The 22,613-nt window shown below is 33.7% G+C and overlaps 1 long non-coding RNA gene across 3 annotated transcripts in view; it reads left to right on the top strand.

The window, feature by feature from the left end:
* LOC112678195 (uncharacterized) overlaps positions 1–22,033 on the top strand; it is a 325,792-nt gene extending 303,759 nt beyond the window's left edge. The window contains exons 5-7 of one of the 3 annotated variants that reach the window (XR_007406469.1): positions 14,142–14,246; positions 18,701–18,798; positions 21,745–22,033. This is a non-coding gene — a long non-coding RNA (uncharacterized LOC112678195). The remainder of the gene's footprint in view (positions 1–14,141; positions 14,247–18,700; positions 18,799–21,744) is intronic. The other 2 variants (XR_007406467.1, XR_007406468.1) reach the window with 2 other exon arrangements.
* Positions 22,034–22,613: the final 580 nt, after the last annotated feature.

Here is a 22,613-nt window from a genome sequence, read left to right as displayed (position 1 = left end):
CACCCACAGATGAATGGATAAAGGAGATGATACACACACACTCCCCACACATATATTAATAAAGATAGAAATGTAAATAAATATTCAAATCTGAGCATATGTAATATATTGTATACAATATATTCATATATGAATATATGGATATTATTAAGCTATGAGAAAAAAGGAAATCCTGCCATTTGCAAGTAACTTTGTTGAATCTTGAAGGCATTATGCTAAGTGAAATAAGTCAGAAAAAGATAAATACTATATGATATCATTTGCATGTGGAATCTAAAAAAGCTAAACTATGAGGAACAGAGTGGAGTGATGGTTACCAGGGACTAAGGAATGGAAAAAATGGGGAAATGCTGGTCAAAGGAAATAAACTTCTGATGTGGAAACTAACAAATTCAAGAGATTATAGCTGATAATACTGTAATGTTCACTTGAACATTTCTAAAAGAGCAGATCATAGATGTTCTCATCACAAAAAAAGAAATAGAAATTATGTGCCAGGGTGGAGGTGTTAGTTAATGCTATGATGGTAATCATTTTGCAATACATAAATGTATCAAAGCAACACATTGTAGAACTTAAACTTATATAATGTTATATGTCAATTATATCTCAATTAAGCTGGAAAACCCCCCACAATACTATTTACATTAGCATCCAAAGAAATGAAAACATTTAGGTATAAATCTAACAAAACAGGTAGACAATCTCTACAAGGAAAACTAAAAAACTCAGATGAACAAAATCAAAGAACCAAATAAACGGAGAGATATTCTATGTTCGTAGACAGGAAAACTCAATATGGTCAAGATGTCAATGCTTTCCAATTCAATCTATAGAGTCATTGCAATCTCAATCAAACTCTACCTGACTTCAAGACTTAGGATAAATCTATAGTAATCAAAACCGTGTAGTATTGGGGAAATAACATAAATGAATCAATGCAGTGAAATTGAGAGTCCAGAAGTATACCCTCGTTTATATAGTCATCTTATCTTTGACACAAAAACAAAGGCAATACAATAGAAGATCGCCTCTTCAACAAATGGTGCTGGGACAATGAGACATCCAGATTGAAGAAAAAAATAGAAAGGAAGGAAGGAATCTAGACACAGACCTGACACCCTTCACAATAATTAACTAAAAATAGCTCAATGGAAAATGCAAAAACTTTAAAACATCTAGAAGATAACATGAGAGAAAATGTAGATGTCTTTGTATATGGTGTGCCTTTTTAGATACAACACCAAAGACGTGATTCATAAAATAAATGATTGATGAGCCAGACTTCATTAAAATTAACAACTTCTGTTATGTGAAAGACAGTGCCAGCAGAATGACCAGACAAGCCACAGACTGGGAGAAAATATCAGACACAACTGATTAAAGGACTGTTTATCCAAAATATACAAAGAACTCATTTTTTTCCTTAAAGATTTTATTTATGTATTCACGAGACACACAAGGAGAGAGAGAGGCAGAGACATAGGCAGAGGGAGAAGCAGGCTCCATGCAGGAAGCCCGATGCGGGACTCGATCCCAGGACTCCAGGATCACATCCTGAGCCAAAGGCAGATGTTCAACCACTGAGCCACCCAGGTGTCCCAAAATATACAAAGAACCCTAAAAACTCAGCAATAAGAAAATAACTCAATTTAAAAAATGGACCAAAGACCTTAACAGATATCTCACTAAAGAAGATACACAACTGACAAGCATATGAGAAGATGTTTCATTTCATATATAATCATGGAAATGCAAATCTAAGCAACAATATGTACCTATTAGAATAGCCTAAATCCTAAACACTGACAATACCAAATGGTGGTGAGGATGTGGAACAATAGGAATACAAAATGGTACAGCCACTTTGAAAGGCAATGTGATAATTTCTTATAAAACTTAACATTCTCTTACCATGAGATCTCCATTGTATTCCTTGATATTTGCCCAAAGGAATTGATAACTTATGTGCACACAAAAACCTGCACACAAATATGTTTATAGCAGCTTCATTCATAATTACCCAAACTTGGAAACTACCAAGATGTCTTTCAGTAGGTGAATGGATAAATAAACTGTGGTATATCCAGACAATGGAGTATTATCCACTCCTAAAAAGAAATAAACTATGAAGCCATGAGAAGGCATGGAGAAACTTAAATACAATTGGAGTGAAAGAAGCCACAAGGAAGGAACCCTAAAGTAAATAACAAGTGTTATTTAGGATGTGTCAATGTAGGTTCATCCTTGGTAGAAAATGTACCATTCTGGTGAATGATGTTGATAAAGTGGAAGCTATGCTTGGGGGGGTGGGGTGCAGGCAAGGGGTAAATGGGAAATCTCTATACTTCCTTTTCTATGCTTGTTAATTTAAACTGTTCAAAAAAAAATAAGTCACCAAATAATAATAAACTAAAAAATTATAACCTTGACCTCAAACTACTTTTGAAATATATTTTGGCTGATGAGAATCTGCTGGCAGTCTAGTTCTTGACCCTTTACAGGTAACCTGTCTTTTCTCTCTGGTAACTTTTAAGATTCTCTTCATGCTTGACGTTCTGGAATTTCATTATGATGTAAGTGCATGTAGATTTGATTCATTCATTCATTCATTCTTCTCTTTATGTACTATTTCAGCCTCAAAAGTTAGGGGTTTTTTCTTCCAGTTCTAGAAATTCTAACCATCATTTCTTTGACAGTGTCTGCACAATTTCCCATATCCTCTACTTCTGGAACTTTTCTTAGCAATACATTGGAACTCTTCCATCTAACGATCATGTCTCCAATTTTCATATTTTTCTTCTGTTTCATTTTGGGCAAATTTTAGGTACTATCACATTGTTTCTGTGACTAGATCCAGTCTAGAATTCCTATCTGTTGAACTCTCCAATCCAGGGGCTATAGTTTTTATTTCAAGGATTGCTAAAGGGTTATTTTTCATATTGATCTGACCTTAATTTATAGCTATTTATATTTTATATTTTATAGTTATTTTTCTATCTTTACCTGTTTGAGGATTAACATATATTTCAGTCATTTTAAAATTCCCTATTATTTGCATTCTACCAGTAGTGAATATAGCACTTTTTTTTTTTTTTGCTAATTTTATTACTTCTCTTTCTTAATGTTACATTTTCTATATGTAATTGGAAGATTCATGTTGAGGCCATAATAGTGGAAATTACTTACCATTCACTTTCTCCAAATGCTCCTTCTGTGCCCACAGGTGGATTTTTGTCCCATGATAACACTGGAGAAATTGTAAATTTAGTGGCTGAATCAGCAGGTGGTTTGGCCCAGGTCTGTGCTGCTTCTTCAGCCACATCTGCTCATTCCAGCCACCTTCAAAACCACAGCCCCAGGCAGCAGTCACAACCTTCTTCCATCTCTTCAAGGGTAGAAAAGTCCTACCCTAGCCCCAGACTTTCTTTCATGAACTTGGATCCAGTTCCTCAAACTGTGTGAGATGTTTCTTGTCCTTGTTATTCTGGAAATATCTAATTCCCAGGGTCTTTTGACCTAAGATCCAGCAGGCCTATGGCTTTTTTTTTTAATTTTTATTTATTTATGATAGTCATCAGAGAGAGAGAGAGAGGCAGAGACACAGGCAGAGAGAGAAGCAGGCTCCATGCACCTGGAGCCCGACGTGGGATTCGATCCCGGGTCTCCAGGATTGCGCCCTGGGCCAAAGACAGGCGCCAAACCACTGTGCCACCCAGGGATTCCCAGGCCTATGGCTTTATTCTCCATGTAGCTTGTTTCTGTTCTTTTCCTGGTTCACAAAAACTTTAGCTTAAAGTACATATATATTTTTTTGGTTTTGTTCTAGTATTTTATCATTGCCATATGTTTGTTTGGGGATGGAGAGCATAAATTCATAGTACCACCATGACCACAAATTTTTGAAAAATTCAAGACTCAATTTTAGTAAATGCAAAGTTATTCCCCCAAATAAGATCACTCGATAATCCATATGCTGTATATAATTAGTATGCACCTGTGGTTGTTACTGTCAGGTTTACGATGAATGATAGAAGGTATCTAAAATAATAATAGTTTGTCCTTTAGAACAATTTAGGAAAAGTCAAAGTTGTTGAACAATATTCCTTTATTCAAGCATCTTCATGTGTCATATACTATAAACATTTATATCACTTTTAATATTTTAGTCTATTCTTAGTCCCCAGACTTAATTCTTAATGCTTTAATGCAAAGTTTCTAAATATGTTCCTTGAATATAGCCAATCTAACAAAAATAATTTCCTACAACCAATTTAAAAAAGGCTTCCCAAGAAACAGAGTCAATTATGAGTAGAAAAATCAGATTGAAAAGTTGTAGCATTCTTGATTTCTTGGGTAGTCGTTCTACTGGTCATTTCATCACCATGGTGTGCAAAGGTTATGTTCTACCAAATGATGGGAGAAGAACAACATAATCAGAAGCCAATATCTGAAGACCTAATATAATGCAGGAGCTTTTGAAATTATAGTCTTCTAAGCTTGGATGTGGGTGGCAGAAAAGTTCAAAGCTGCATCCATGGTTACATAATTAAGGGTATATGATTATCTTAAGAGAAGAATCTCCAAAGAATATTCCAAGGGGTCTGTACTCCATTAATTGTAAAAGCCTGACAAAAGTGGTTAGAGGGATTTTTGGCTCTGTTAATAACTGCTGGAACTTTGTCAGTTTATGTGTAATGTATATGTCATTGTTCTTGCATAGTGAGCAATTGGTTTCTCAATGCCATCTGGCATTTTTTGGCTAAACACAGATGCAACACCATAAGGTGAAATACCAGCAGTGAGAAATAATAGTTTATATTTATCATAATGTACTAGCACAAAACCAGAAGCCAGTGACTGCTTAATGTTCCCAAAAATCTGTCTTAATGTTTATTGTTTTTGTTTTGCTTTTGCTTTGTCTTCTTTTTGGTGTCAGTAGGCAATGAAGTGGTTCAGCAATGAATGGATTTTTGTGAAGAAAAACAGAATTTTAACAGACCCATCTTTGTTTTTATAATTAACACACTTTCTTGAATTGGGTAAATGCATGGATGCAATTGTCTAAAACATGTTTTTGGAAACTTTTCGTTCCCTTTCTGATCACATAGCCAAGAATTGATTATTGGCATCAGAGATACAATGATGAACAATGTGCTCATGAAAACTCTATGTGGCTTCCAGTCAAATACCCTAAAGTCTTTTTTTTCTTTTTTCTTTTTTTTTTTTTTTTTTTTTTTTTGAGAGAGAGGAAGGGAAGAAGGGAGAGCGAGAGAAAAAGAGAGGGAGAGAACACACACCAGTGCGGGCGTGGGGAGGGTAGGAGGGAAGGGCAGAGGAAGAGGAGAATCTCAAGCAGGCTCCACACCCAGTGCTGAGCCTGCTGTGGAGCTCTATCTCACAGCCCTGAGATCATGACCTGAGCCAAAATCAAGAGTTTGATGTTTAACTGACTGAACCACCCAGGTGCCCCTACACTAAAGTCTTTTTTGAAGGTGACTCCCAGTTGCTAGCATTTGAAGATCAAAACATTTTAAAAATTTGGAATCATGATTGTAGTTTTGAGGAATCAGAAACTTATTTTCATTTCCTAGAGTCAATTGAAATTCTGTACTGAAAGAACTTGGCCTGTAGCTTTTATAATGGAAGATAATGAGTAGATGTAATCATATATTAAAACCCAATTTTTTTAAAAGACTATTTATTCATGAGAGACACAGAGAGAGGCAGGCAGAGACATTCTTGTGTGATACCTAAATTCCATCAAGATTCAGGGAGACTTTAGCAACCAGGTGGTGAACACATTTCACCCCCAAACTTCATCATTCCCTGACTTTCTTAGTTCTAGCAAGATTTGCTCTGTCCAATATGGTAGCTACCAGTCACATATGGCTACTGAGCATTAGAACCAGGGCTAGCTCAAATTAAGATGTGCTAAGTATAAAATACACCATGATTACAAATGAAGGTAAAATACCTCAAAATGATTTTATGATATATACTGTTATATATTCACTATATATAATATTTTGGATATATTGTATTATATAAAATATATTATCAAATTTCATGTTTATTACTTTTTAAAATGTGGTAGTAGAAAATTTAAAATTAGATATGTGACTCATTATTATATTTGTTATGGATGTTACTATTCTAGAGTTTCATCTCCATTCTCTCCAAGCCATCCTCTGGATCTTACCGTGCAGTTTAGGGTAACAATTTCTCTAGAGAAAGCTTAAACTCTAATAATCCAAGTTGTAATCAATAATAATTATACGATAAAGTGTGTGTGTGTTTACACACATTTCACATCTCTTTTATTCTACTAATCCTATTCTGATCTCATTGTCTCAGTTCCTTTATCTTAATTCTATTTCTGTATTTCTTTATCAGTAATTTTGATGTTTCTTCCCACTCTGATTGGACCTAAGAATAATGCATCTGACCTCCAGTTTCTCCAGGTCTCTTTATTTCCATGTGCTATTATCTTTCCACTACATGTACTCTACAAAATCTAACTTTAAATCAATGTTACATGCCTTATTATTTTTTCTTATGCATAGACACAGATAAAGAACTGAATGTAACTATGCAAATTGGAACCTCTACAAATTCAGAGCATCAACATGACTCTTGCTGCCTGGCAATCATGTAGCTTGTGTCTTATCAACAACCATTCTCAGTCTTCTTAATAGCTCTCTACATTTATTGTGTTCACTTATTGATTTTTTTTTCTTACCAAGCATTATTGAATGTCCTTTCAAGAGTAGGAGATAAAGAGATGAAAAAAACATAGTTCCTTGTTTCAATGAATATACAGTCATACTTCATACAATATTTGTAAAGTGTTTGGAATAGTTTCAGGCACATAGTAAAAACAATTAATGTTTGTTAAAATAGTGCATACAATATAGTCATTACTGTAATTCAGTAAAAGGAGAAACTTAGGGGTGAAATAATTCAGTTTGTATCTTCTTGGAGTGTGTGGTGCTTGTGAACTTTCCAGTTGGAGATGGCTATTTATAGGCAGTTAGAAAAATAGTTCTAGAGCCTGGGATTTAAGATTGGATTTAAGATAAAAATACTAGAATCCTGAAAAGGTTAAGTCATAGTTAAGTCTTTGATAAGATCATCAAAAGAAAAAAAAGACTGAAATGAGAAACGACTTAAGGTTAAAGGCCTGGAGATATTAACATTTCAGTTCAAAGAGAGGGTCTTCCAGAGGAACCAAACAAATAGTCCCCAAAAAGATGGGTAGAGACAAACCTTGAGAGACTCCCAACTGAGAAACAAAGGTTGCGGGGAGGGGGGGGGGGGGCGGGGAGTGTCACTGGGTGACAGGCATTAAGGAGAGCACAAGAGGAGATGAGCACTGGGTGTTATACTATATGTTGGCAAATTGAATTTAAATTAAAAAAAAAAAAAAGATTAGTCAGAAAGGTAGAAAAACTTTACAACAGGACTGGCTCCTTTGCATCACTAAATGCTTAGGTCAAAGTTCCCCTTTCCAAGGAGGTCTTATCACATCATCAAAAATAATACACACACACAAAAATATAATAATACACACACACTTCCCAAATCACTCTATTCCATGTCCTGCATTCATTTGTTTCATGGCACTTTCCATGTTTGAAATGATCCCAGTATTGATTTACTCATTTAAAGCCTGTCTTTCCTAGCTGAAAGGTGAGCTCTTTCAAAGGCAGGGATGTTACCTATTTCATTAACTGTCTCCCGGAAGCATAATGCTTTTGCTCTTAGTAGACACTACATGAGTATGTGTGGAATTAATGACATGACGAGGAAGGAGGGAGGGAGGGAAAGGAAACCCAAATGGAGCAGCCGCTACTTGACAGAAGCTATGGTTACCATATGGGTTCACAGCACTAGTGTGGTCAAATATTTTAATTTGTTGAAAGAAGCCAGAAGTCCAGATATTTACCATATTTCGTTGTTTCTAAAATATATCTTCTCACACTTTAACAACTCAGAAGTCAGGATGTGTTTTATAAATGATTGACATCTTAGATTCAATGAAATTAGGGATATGAAAGTTTTGTTTTAAAAATCATAAAATGAAAAAAGAAAAACAAAACAAAATAAAAATAAAAATCACAAAATGCTGTTTGGGTCAAGCAAAACACCGTTGTCTTGATTAACAGTTCCCAATGGGATCTCTGACTCAGAAGCTTTCTTATACCACTGCCCTGCATCCCTCTAGTCTCTTTTTTTTTTTTTTTTTTTTAATGCCTCCCTACGATGAAAATGCTAAAACATGAACATTGGGCAGAGTGGCACAGTCATTATCATGGTAGTTTACTTAACAGTCATATTAAACAAAAGCAAACAACAACTCATTATTCTTTGACAGCATGTAGTATGTGCACAATGTTACATATTGCATATATGCAGATGCTTGGTCTTTTACTTTGGTTCTGATCATGAAGAAAAATTGGAGGATAGAAAAAAATAGAAAGAAGAAAGGAAAATATCACCAAGCTACCTTTGTCTGGCATCACATCTTTGGCTGGCAAATACGGTCCTAGTTTATCCGGTCTATTTTCTGTTGAGGATTTTATAAACTATCTCTTTATAGCCTTTACCAGATGTTTAAAAAACTACATAAATCTAAAAAATTTACAAGTTGTCTATGCTAAGAAAATGAATAATGGGAAGAAAGAGTTAAAATGCATTTTAGATATTCCAAGACTTAAAGAGGAAAGTCTAAAATCTACATGATTCTCATTTTACTTAGGACAAGGACACCCAAGAAATGTAATTTACTGTCAGAGGAAAGAACTATTTCTTCTTCCTTGCTTCTCTCTTCACACTGAGGTCTTTTTTCAGTAGGAAATACTAGTTGAGCTCTAGCTGATGTATTGTGCTTAGAAAAGAAATGCAAAATGACTGTTATTACCTTCTTAAATACAGGCAACAGCTTTATATCTCCACTTAATATGAAAGAATAAACTGTTTTAACTGTCATTTTGATCTCATGATGTGTTTAATAAAAAGCATGTAACAGTAAATGGTAGTGTTTGGTTCATGTGTTGACATAAATCAATTTATAAACTCTAGGTTACATTTAATGAGTATTTTACATTTCGCAAATAGCACACCGAGAACAGTTCAAACATTACCGCTTTTTATTTCATCACATTAATGTCAACAATGAACTTTGATGTTCTATGATGTTAAATCACCTCTAAGGCCTTAACTTATCATAGAACCATCTAGAAACCCACTTATATATAGAAGTTAAGCGAATAAATCTGAGAATGATTTATTGACTAGGCATGTCAACTTTGTAAAAAAAATGCAGAAGAATATAATAAGTAAAGATTAACATGAAGTAGTTCATATATATATTTTAAACATAAATACATTTCTTTAGGAAGTAGAATTTTAAAGAATGATTTTATGTCTTAGAAAAGTGCAACTTTTCAAATAGTTATATTTTAGGCAATATTTTTAATGTAAATGTGGAAGATGATATTGGATTAAGCATTTTCGTTTATTAATTTTTATGAGCTCCCTACACATGGTATCTAGACAATGAAAGGAGATTTTCAGGGATAAATGGGAGCTATATTATATGGCAAAAAGAAATTAGACAAGACTAGGACTTTAGATAATGGATTACAGAATCTATATTTAATAAAGCATGAAGTTTAGATTATGCAATTTGAACATGTCTGAATTCAGTTCGCATTTGGTGTGTGACCTTCAACAAGACACACACTTTTCTCAGACTCAACCGTTCTCACCTACAAAAGGAAGATAATACTATTTAGTTCACAGGGTTATTTTGAGCTTGACTGAAATAACAGTGTGATCAATTGGTACTTGGTTAGCACACAGTTAAAAACTAATTGATTGCTGTGGCTTAGTAATTTGTCTAACAAGAAGTACGTAGAGTTTTCTTTTTTGTGAAGGATGAATAGAATAAAGGCTTTTATTCTGAAGAGTTCAGAACTGAAGGAGAGAAGATGTAAATAAATAATCACAGCAAAATATACAGAAATATGGACAAGGTAAGGGGCCATATAGGACACCAACCAGCCTTGAGTCATCAAAGCCATTTGAGGGAGCACCATTTATACCAGGGCCTTAAAAGAGATGAAAAGTTTGTCTGATACTTAAGAAAAGATGAAAACACTCATGTGGATCCAAAGGAGGTCGTGGGGGATCTTTCCAATGCGACAATATGTGGAGGGCCTAAACTCATAAGCCCTATGTAAAAGGTGAATAATAATTTTTTTTAAGATTTTATTTATTTATTCATGAGAGAGAGAGAGAGGCAGAGACACAGGCAGAGGGAGAAGCAGGCTCCATGCCAGGAGCCCAATGCGGTACTTCATCCCGGGTCTCTGGGATCACAACCTGGGCAGAAGGCGGCGCTAAACCACTGAGCCACCCAGGCTGCCCAAAAGGTGAATAATTCAAAAAATTAGGGCCTCCTGAGGTTAATCATTACCAGGTCCCATTATTAAGTAGTATATTTTTTTTACAAAGCAGTAGTATAGGAATCAAGTCGGCATTTATCGAGCACCTACTATCTGGAGGCTATGATCTCAGAATATAATGATGAGCAAACCGTACAGTTCCTGCCCTTGGGAACCTTAAAGTATAGTAAGGGAAATCAATATCAATTTGAATCAAACCATTCTAACATCTTCAAAGAAGTTCTTGGTGCTAGAAGAATGGCCTACATTGATTTGACCTAATAGAAGGTGCTGTGGACCTGAGATCTAAAGTGTGAGTAATGGTTAAGCATAAAGGAGAGTCTATCTGCAGATTGAGGTATAGAGGCCCTACTGAAGAAAGAACAGGTATGTAGGAACTGGTTGGAGTGAAAATTATGACAGACCATAATGGAAATAAACAAAGAACAACTACATGAGAACAAGCAAAGGCTATTTATTCCAAGTTTGCCATAGCAAGAGAGTTAGCTGTCACTGGTGTCTTGGCAGAGACTCAAAGGCAGGCACAGGAGAAAGCTTTATAATGGAAAAAAGGGAAGGCTTCAGGTGTGCTCTCATTGGGGTTTGATGACATAGGGAAGTTGGGGGCAGGCTAATTAGAAATGGAGTATCCTATGTGATTGATTAGGAATGTGTATTTGGCTTTCTTGGGTTGGTCCCAAGTTGGGAATAGGGGTAAACATTAGGGAAATTAAATCAGTTATTAATTAAGTCTGGGCCATTTGGGGCCAATTGTTGCAGGGGTTATTGTTTGGCTTCCTGGACTAGTAGCTATAGATAATAATCCAATATTCTACAAGTCTGCCTTCTACTTGGGCTGGTTACAGTAGATAATGGATTAGTTTCCTGGGCTGATGACTAAAGATTGTGGGTCAGAGTTCTATTTTTATATGTGATTTGGCCATTATCTGTATATTAAGTCTATTCTATCTATGCATATCAATATGGATATCATCTATGAACCAAATGAAGTAAATATGATATAATTAGCCTTGCTTGAGTATGTGACCTTACTGATATCGAGCAACTCAAAAACTTAAAACATCAGGAAACAAGGAAATCTTTTGAGTCCTATAGTTCCATCCTGACAAAGCAGATCAAAAATGTAAGAACATATGGTACTTATTACCCAGGAAGAGCAAACATGTTTAAAACAAAAACACTTATTTCTTTTGATTACTCTGTTCCTTACAAATTAGTTTAACAAAAAGTTGAGGAAAAACTTTTTTTAAAATACAGTATATAAGGGCCTGAGAAAAACATATAATTAGTCTCTCCTGCCCTAAATTTAATTCCATTTATAAAGTTTATTCCTACACAGAGTAATAATTTCTGAAATATTGTGTGCCTATTTTAAAGCTTACAACTTTGTTCCACACTCCTACTCCAGATCCAACAGCACAAAAATTTTTAGATTGCTGTTGAGTTCTAACACCTCTGGAATGAAAAAAATTAAACAGTAATTTTAGATATTTCTTTTGGATGGTTTTGTACCTTGAATTATTTCTTTCCCTCAGGGTAGGCTTTGCTGATGTCTCTCCTTTAGCCTTCCTCCTACCTTTTCTCCCTAGGGCTCTTCGATACCTGTTTTCCAGCATTGGGAGGGGCTCTCTAATCCCTTAGCGGTGGGGTTACATTCATAAGGAACTATCTGTCTCATGAATGGCTTCTTTCAGAAACCTCTTTTTCTAAAGAAGATTTGGGAGGTTCTATAAATTGGATTGTTTACTTTTTAATTTTTTTTTCTTAAGAACTGAATATATTTGAAATTTTTAACAAGGACATTATTTGGATTTTAGCCAGCTAAAATCTAAATTCCATCCAAAAAAATTGAAATGATTAGCATGGAAAGATCATTATAAAACTCATACAAACATATAATTAAAAATGAAAATCGATTTTCTAACATTCATTATGAGTTTGGTCTCGTTGGGTGGTAATTGAAGAAATTCAGAGTTTCTCAAGCCTGAGCTATTTGAGGTACTTACTTTCTAATGATGTTCTTGCTGTTTCTGGGTGTGACACGTCATCACTACCATGGTAAGAATGAATTCCAGAAAAACTCTAGGTTGGCACCAACATAATTAGGTTTGAGATCCACAAGGAACAATTCTCAGTGCCAGGTACATGAATTAGCATAGGTACTATTCTTTCCTCAGCTCTAGAGAATGATTCTGTGTTCTCCCATTGGAAAAACTCCTAAAGAAACATGTTTTGTCTTTTTTGATTCTTCTTTCTGTAACAGCTTACAAAATTTATTCAAGGGCCGCAAGTAGGCATCAAATCTAAGCTCCACCATGTAAATATTATATTTTTTAGGACATAATTGGCAATTTCTTACTTCTCCTCCCTGTCCTTCAACCTCACACCAGTTAAATCTATATACCCTCATGTGTATTCACATTTTTTCAATTTTCTTAAATAAAAGGAAGTTTCCCTTCTCTATTCAAAGGCCAACTCTTTACCATGTGAACAAGTTCCCACCACCTCTGTCATCAGGAACCTCACTTCATTGCTGATTTTTTTTTCATTGCTGATTTTTAACTAATGCTTCCTCAACCTCTCCCTATAAAGGATCCTTTCCATGAGCACTTGAAAATTAGTGCTTCCCATATTTATTTATTTTTTTTAATCAGTCCTGGACCTACATGACTCCTACTTACTCTATTTCACTTCATAACCAAATTTTAAAAGGCATTTTTTTCATTCACTCAAATATAATTTTATTGAGTGTGTGCTTTGTACTAAGTACTATTTAATATTATGTGCCAGGTACTACTCAAAGATCTGTGAGAAAAACTCACAATAAAAAGGAAATGTTGAGAAATGCAACAAGGTGAATAGAGGACAGTAGTTGATAGTTGATTTCAACTGTAATTTAAATAGGGTGGTCTAGCAAAGCCTCATTGAAAGGAAATTTCTTACATTCTTATTTCTGTTTTGAGTTTTCTGTTTTCTAATATTTTGCTGAAACACAAGGGTTGAGGGTTCAATGATACATATTCCCCACTTTATGACATAATATCATTGGTGGTCCTTCCACTGCTCATGGTTTAATTTCATTTCATGTTCTTTTCAGCTACACTGAAAACAGATACTCTGATGTGTTTGGGATGTTTCCTTAGACATGTGTTTGTATGTATAGGTGGAGGGAAGAGGGGAAAAACAGGGGAGGGAAGAAGGGAGAATTAGTATACAGAATAGTTGCTTTGTGTTCTCATTTCAAATTTTGCTTTGGCATTCTTTCTATTTCTAAAATGTGTTATAAATTATTGCATATTATATGTAAACATGTGTATAGTTTAAAGAATAATAACATAATGAATATCCATGAATCCACTATTTGGTTTAAGAAATAGAGAATTATAAGGAATTAGAAATCCCTACATAGCTCTTCTCAGATTCATCCCTTTTCCCCTCAACAGAGGAATCCACTACTCTGCAGTTTATATCAATAAGTCTCTTACTTGTCTTTACAGACTTGGACAAACCTGTTAATATATGAAATATATTGTACAGTTTTGCCTGTTTTTGAAATTTAAGTGGAAACAAAGACATTAATCTTGTTTCACTTGCTTCTTTTGTGGTTCTAGTGTTTAAAGTAGTAAACTTTTTTTAAATATTTATTTATTTATGTATTATTTGTGATAGAGAGAGAAAGAGGCAGAGACACAGGAGGAGGGAGAAGCAGGCTCCATGCCGGAACCCGACGCGGGACTCGATCCTGTGACTCCACGATCACGCCCTGGGCCAAAGGTAGGTGCTAAACCGCTGAGCTACCCAGGGATCCCCAATAGTAAACTTTTTATCAATATTTTTACTTGGTTCTAGTACATAAAATTTTTATTTACATTTACTTATCATGTATTTTAACTTCCCTTGAGTTCTTTATATGTTTTAAAACTTTCCAAATGTATGGCATTTTCCTAATTTTGGTTTCTGTGGTCATTGATTTCTTAATTATACTAAGATTAGAAAATAAGTTCTGTGCGATATTAATCTTTTAAAATTTGGTAATGCTATCTTAATAGCTAAACACAATTTTCATAAGTTCCACGTATATTTGAAAATATTGAGCACACTGGAGCAACTAACTAAATAAAGCAAATATTAATGGACATAAAGAAATAAATTGAGAGTAATACAATAGTAGAGTACTTTAACACCCCACTTACATCAATGTATGGATCATCCAGAGAGAAAATCAATAAGGAACCAATGCCTTTGAATGACACATTGGACCAGATGGATATGAAATATATACACAGAACATTCTATCCCAAAACAATACACATTTTTTTCAAGAACACATGGAACATTCTTCAGAACAGATCACATATTAGGCCACTAAAAAAAGATCTAAATAATGTCGTAAATAAATTTATGACTGAAATCATACCATATATCATTTTCGATCACAATGGTATGAAACTAGAAATAAATTACAAGAAAAAAACTGGAAAAAAATGCAAACGTGGAGACTACACAATATGACACTAAACAACCATTGAGTCAAAAAAATCAAAGAGGAAATTTAAAAAATACATGAAGACAAATGAAAATGAAAACACAGTGGTCCAAAATCTTTGGGACACGGCCAAAATAGTTCTATATTTCAATACAGGCTTACCTCAAGAAACAGGAAAAACACTTAAAAAATAATCTAACCTCACATCTAAAGAAATTAGAAAAAGAAGAACAAACAAAGTCCAAGGTGAGTAGAGGAAAGGAAATAATAATGATCAGGACAGAAATAAATGACATAGAGAAAAAAAAAAGTAGAGAAAAATCAATGAAACCAAGAGCTGGTTGTTTGAAAAAAATAAATAAATAAAATTGATAAACCCTTAGATTCATAAAAAAGATATATATAGAGAGAAAGAAAGGCCCCAAATAAAATTAAAAATGAGAGAGGAGAAATAAAAACTGACACCACAGAAATACAAAGGACTTTAAGATAATACTAAAAAAAAAAAAAATAGATGCCAACAAACTGTACAACCTAGAAGAAATGGATAAATTCCTAGAAATGTACAATCTTTCAAAACTGAACCAGGAAGAAATAGAAAGTCTGAACAGACTCATTACAAGAAACTGAATCAGTAATTTCAAAACTATCAACAAATAAAGCCCAGGTCCAGGGGGATTTACAGGAGAATTTTATCAGACATTTACAGAAGAGTTAATAACTATTCTCCTCAAACTATTAAAAAAAAAAAAAAAGGAAGAGAAAGAAAAGCTTCCAAATACATTCTACATCATTACCTTGATACCGAAGCTAGACAAAGATAGAACAAAAAAGGAAACTATAAGCCAAAATCCCCAAAGAACATAGATGCAGAAATCTTCAACAAGATATTAGCAGACCACATACAACAATACAATAAGATGATTCATCACAAATCAGGTAGGATTTATTTCCGGGATGCAAGGATAGGTCAATATTCACAAATCAACCTCATATACAACATCAACAAAACAAAGGATTAAAATCATATGATCATCTCAATCAATGAGAAAGAGCATTTGACAAGATTCAACATCCATTCATGATGAAAACTCTCAACAAAATGGAGTTAGAGGGAATATACCTCAACATAATAAAGGCCAAATGTAAAGAATTTGCATCTAACATAATCCTCAATGGTGAAAAACTGAGAGTTTTCCCTCTAAGGTCAGGAACAAGACAAAGATATCCACTCTTGCTACTTTTATTCAACATATTACTGGAAGTCCTAGCCATAGCAATAAAAGAAATAAGAGACAGCAATATTGGTACAGAAAAAGTGAAACTGTCACCATTTGCAGATGACATGATATTATACATAGAAAATCCTAAAGACTCCACCAAAAAACTATTGATAAATTCAGTAAAGTGGTAAGATACAAAATACCCAGAAATCAGTAGCATTTCTATATGCTAATAAAAAGGTAACAAAGAAAAATTTAAAAACCCTGCTATATATAATTGATTCAAAAAGAATAAAACATTTAAGAATAAACTAAGTCAAAGAGTTGAAAGATCTATACTCCAAAAACTATAAAACACTGATGAAAGAAATTGAAGATGATACTAACAAATGGAAAGATAATCCATGCTCATGGATTAGAAAAATTAATATTGTCAAAATGACAATATTACCCAAAGCAATCTACAGATCTATTAAAATACCAACTGCATTTTTCACAGAACTAAAACAAATAATACTAAAATTTATTTAGTCTTCTAGGAACCACAGAAGATCCCAAATAGCCAAAGCAATCCCGAAAAAGAACAAAGCTAGAGATATCACAATCTCAGATTTCAAGATCTACTACAAAGCTGTAGAAATCAAAACAGTATGGTACTGGCACAAAAATAGGCACATAAATCAAGAGAACAGAATGGAGACTCCAGAAATAATTATATGGTGAATTAATCTATGACAAAGGAAGCAAGAATATACAATGGGGAAAAGATAGACTTTTCCATTAATGGTGCCAGGAAAACTGGACTACTTTCTAAGACCATACACGAAAATAAACTCAAAATGGATTAAAGACCTAAATGTGAGATCTACAACCACAAGAGACATAGACAGTAAGTTCTCTAACATCAGCCATAGCAACATTTTTCTAGATAGGTCTCCTCAGGCAAGTGAAACAAAAGGAAAATTAAACTATTGGGACTACATCAAAATAAAAAGCTTTTGCATAGCAAAGGAAACCATCAACAAAACAGAAAGACAACCTACAGAATAGAAGATATTTGCAAATGAAAAATCCAATAAAGGATTAATATCCAAAGTATGTAAAGAACCTATACAACTCAAATCAATAACAAGAACCATCTGATTTAAAAATAGACAAGGGATCTAAATAGGCATTTTTCCAAAGAAGACATCCAGATGGCCAACAGACATGAAAAAACTCTTGATACCATTAATCATTATGGAAGTGCAAATCAAAACCACAATGAGATATCATCTTATACAGAAAGGGGTTAAAATAAAAATTACAAGAAATGACAAGTAGTTATGAGGATGTGAAGAAGGAACCCTTGTGCTCTGTTGGGGTAGAAGATAAATTTGTACAGCCACTATAGAAAGCAGTATCAAGATTCCTCACAGAAAAAAAAAAAAAAAGATTCCTCACAGAGTTAAAAATAGAAATACCATATGATCCAGTAATTCCAGTAAAGCCAATAATTCCAGATCAAAGAAAATGAAAACAGGAATTCAGAAAGACATGTGCTATGTTTACTGCAGTGTTATTTACAATAGCCAAGGTATAGAAGCAACTTAAGTGTCCATCAATAGACAAAGAAAATGTCACACACACACACTGCAATATTATGCAGCCATAAAAAAGGATGAGATTGTGCCATTTGAGACAACAAGGATGGACCTAAGGTATAATGCTAATTGAAATAAATAACATTGAGAAAGACAAATACCATATGATTCCACTCATAAGTAGAATTTACAAAAAAAAAAAAACAACCCACATGAATAAATAAACAAAATGCTGAATTAGACCTATAAATACAGAGAACAAATTGATGGTTACCAGATGAGAGGGAGTAGGGGACTGGGAAAAATGGGTGAAGAAAATAGGGAGATACGGGCCTCCGGTTATGGAGTGAATAAGTCACAGGAATAAAAGACACGACTCAAGGGATATGGTCAATGATCCTGTAATAGTGATGTAACAGGATAGAGGGCAGCTGCACTTGTGGTGAACATACCATAATACATAAACGTGTCAGATCACTAGGTCATACACCTGAAACTAATGTAACATTGTGTGTCAAGTATACTCAAAAAATAAAGTTGATTTTATAAAAAACAAAGAATGAGTGAATCCCAATTGTTAGCTTGTATCACCATCTTCCAAAGCTTTTCTTTCTATCCCGTTTCATTTTCCATAAATTAAGCAGTATTACTATTGTTTTATGATTTACCTACATATTTACCAATATCTTTAGGTTTTTTTTTTTTTTTTTTGCATTCCAATACACTATTTGGGATTTTTTTTTTTAGCTTGAACTCCTCATTTATAATTGCTTTCATGAAAATCTGTTGGTTTTCATTGATGTGATTAAGAAGTTGGTCATCAATATAACTGCTATTCTTTTATGACCTTGCCTTTTTTGTTTCAGTTTTACTATGATTTTTTATGAAATAAATTTACTTTTATTACCTAAGTTTCACTGGGCTCCTGTGTTGCAGTGTTGATGACTTTCAATAATTCTGGAAAATCTTCAACCATTATCTGTACAGATATGACTACTGCTTCCTGTTATCTCATTCTGGATCTTCAATAAAATGTATGTTAACCTTGTTATTTTATTATCTTCAACTCTTAGGTTCTTGTAATTTTATATCAACATTTCTACTTGGTTTTATGAACAATTTCTTCAAGCATAATTTCCAATTTTCTATATCAAATATAACTAGCTCTTCATTGGTTATTTTACTTTACCATTATATCTTCTCAAGTTCCTAGAATTTTGGGGGGTTTTGGTTTGTTTGTTTTCATTTTTGAGTCATCCTATCTTGCTTCTCTCTTTTTTTTTTTTTTTCTATCTTGCTTCTCTTTAATTTCTGCAAACAGATTAGGTAAATTTGTTTCTCATGATTTCAATATTTTATATTTGAGAGTCAGATATTCCTTGCCTTTTTCATTGTCTTTCACTTAATGATTTCCATCTGTTTTATGATTTTTGAGTATAAACTATTCATTTTCTTTAGAACTTCTTAAACTTTAGAAACAGCATTCCTCAAATAGATTTCACCTTTGCTTTGGCAAATTGGCTTTCAACTAAACCAAAAGGATTCTAAAGTGAATTTATATCCTCACCTCTCACAGACCCCATAGAAAGTATTAATTTAGGTTATCAATTCATTAGAAGGCTGCCTTCTGGCCATGAATTCTCAAGGAGACTGTCTGTTATCCTTTCTACAGCATATAAATCTGAAAATGATTTTCCTCACCTCATCTTCTGCACAATTGGTTTATTTCTGATACTAAGTATTTTGTCCTTTTAGGCTCTGCTTTTATGATGAGGTCTCCAGTTAGAATCCTAATCCCGGAAGGGCCTTAATCCTTATCATTTGTCCTTTTTCCTTTTCAGCTAACGAGCTGACTTAATATTCCTTGAGCTGAGCTGAAATGCTTAGAGCAAAATTAATCTTTGGTATTTACTTATCTTACTGAATATTTGCTTTTGCTTTATTTTTGGTTTCTGAAGAATTTTCTGCATGCTAATCAGCAATGCATTTAAAGAAAAACATTTCTAAAATATTTTTATTCAGCATTTTTCCCGTTGGGAAGTTTAATCAGATAACTTATTCTATCATATGCTAGAAACTAAAGGTATTATTTGGATTGTTTTTTCTTTTTCTTTAATTTTTTTATTTATTTATGATAGTCACACGCAGAGAGAGAGGCAGAGACACAGGCAGAGGGAGAAGCAGGGTCCATGCAGGGAGCCCAACATGGGACTCGATCCCAGGTCTCCAGGATCACACCCTGGGCTGAAGGAGGTGCTAAATCACTGAGCTACCCGGGCTGCCCTAAATTTTTAAGATCAATCCATGTTGCCACTTCTCTCCTAAATGTCTTCTGATTGGAGTATCTTCCACTGTGGGATGGAACATCTGGATACCCATATGGGGAAAAAATATCTTTCATTATACACAAAAATTCACTAAAATTTGGTTATAGTTTTAGATGTAAAATCTAATAATATAAAACTTCAAGAAGAACATAAGGTATTATGTGTTACTTTGGGGTTAAAAAGATTTCTTAGGACACATAAAACACAAACCATAAAATTGAAAAAAATTAGATGTAATCAAAAGAACTTGTGCTATTAAAAGATACTAATAAAAACTATAGCATTTTACCCTATTCATGTTTTTCCCCATGGGAATGAGCTGTGTTACCTGGGTAACTGATGATAAACATGGGTCAACATTTCTCACCTCGGTTGGACTAATTTATCTGAAGTCCTAGCACAGGGGGTTTGGTCTTTTTTTCTTTCTTTCCATTATTCTCCCCAAGCAGGTCAGGTCAAACAACTGAGTCCATTTGTCTGCTTTACAGATTCAAATTTGTCTTCAGGTGGGACACAGAAAATAGCAGGACCATTTGAGCCTCATATTAGGCTTTGTCTTATAACTCAGCTTTTATTAGTAATAAGGATGATATTTTGATCTTCCCTATGACTCATTAATTTGTTTTATTTTTTATTTGGTAGATTATTAGAGTGAGGCAGAAGGATGCTTTTTGGAGGGCATCCTTTAAAAATATATAGTGTGGATTCTTATAAAGCAATAGAAAAGCATGTACTTGAGGGGCACCTGGGTGACTCAGGGTTTGAGTGTCTGCCTTTGGCTCAGGTCATGATCCTGGGGTCCTGGGATCAAGTCCATCAGGCTCCTCGCAGGGAGCCTGCTTCTCCCTCTGCCTAGGTCTCTGCCTCTTTCTCTGTGTCTCTCATAAATAAACAAACAAACAAACTTGAGATACACAGTAAAATAAATTTCAAAAATGCAATTATGAAAAAAGGAAAGGGTTACAAAACATTATAGTATGGTACTACTTATATAAAGTTTTAAAGCATGAAAACTACTGCTATAAATTTTAGTGCATAATCATGTTGTAAAATTATGGAACTATACATGATGATGATAAACATTCACTTAATAATAGTTGTTTCTTTTTACAGAGGAAAACAGGAGTACCCAGGAACTTCTATTTCATCAACAGTGGTTTATTTCTTTAAGTTCTGATAGATCAAGATTTGACCAAAATGTTGCTGCATACATAAATGTTCATCATATAATTTCATATTCTTGTATGTTTGAAATATTTGAGTAAAGAATAAACTAGAACAAAACATAAGTAGTATCAACCAATTCCCTTGCCCAAAACTTTAAAATACCTTTTCATTCCACATCAGATAAAATCTAACACCAATGCTCAACTAGGTAGAAGTAATAATCAGACATGCCAAATAGGATGGCAATATAATAAATGCATTCTAGAATATTAGAGGTGAGTGACATCTTAGGAACCATCAGAGTCAACATTTTCCCCATCTAAATAAATAATTACCCAAATCAGAAACTCCGGGCATTAGAGTTCCAGGAAACTGTTTGTGGTTTTTGTTATAACTAAATTTTTTTGTTTGGTTTGGTCTTTAATTTCCCCCAGAAGTTTCTGATAACTTGCCAGGTTATAACTGTTGATTTCTTCCATTTTATAGGAAAGAAAGCTGAAGCTGAGAGTAAAATCATTCAGAGAAGAGGAGCAAAGCAAATTCACATTTACTGAGCACCTATTATGAACTGTACTAGGGTTCTATATTTCATTAAACATACAATTCCCTTGGCAACCATTAAAAGTAAATTTTTTCAGATTTCTTACTTTTGAAAATAATTATACTGAATTTTTAAAATATAATGCATGCTGTTTATAAAATGTTTAAAATTTTAAATGTAGAAAAATATAAATTAGAATAGCTTGTATTGATTATGTTATATTCCTCACCCTAGATAAACACTTAAAATTTTGAGCAAACACCTTTTGTCTATATATTTATACATATGTTCAGGTATAATTAAATTTGCAGAATTATTTTTACTTGGGATCAGACTATGAATCCAGTACTCTAACATTTTATTAACGTTTTATTTAAAAATGTGTTAAATAAAAAAAAATTGTTAAATATGTCAATAAACATATATCATGGAATTGAATATAAGTGTCTTTACCACTCCCTACTGAATGGAAATTTGAAGTTTTGGTGATTTTTTGTTGTTGTTGTTTTAATGTATATAATCATCACCTTTGCGCATAATCTGTAATTCAAAGTTCAACATGTGTCAAGTTTCATCTTAAGATCTAGACATAATTAATTCGATTTATATTCCACAAATTATGGGGAGTTCAGTGCCTCTCCAAGGATTTCTACATATTCAGATAGAGTATTACTTTCATCATTAGTGGTAGGTTGAGTTCCTGCTTCCACTGACTTGGTTTAATGATCGTTTCATCATTGTTTGTGTTCTTTCTCTTCTGTTCAAATTCATCTTCCTAAATATTCTTCCAAAATATCCTACTAGCAAGTTACAT

Source organism: Canis lupus, chromosome 27, assembly GCF_003254725.2.
Source record: "Canis lupus dingo isolate Sandy chromosome 27, ASM325472v2, whole genome shotgun sequence".
Lineage (NCBI taxonomy): Eukaryota > Metazoa > Chordata > Mammalia > Carnivora > Canidae > Canis > Canis lupus.
The sequence above is the reverse complement of the archived record's forward strand: the minus strand, read 5'-3'. Positions and strand labels throughout refer to the sequence as shown.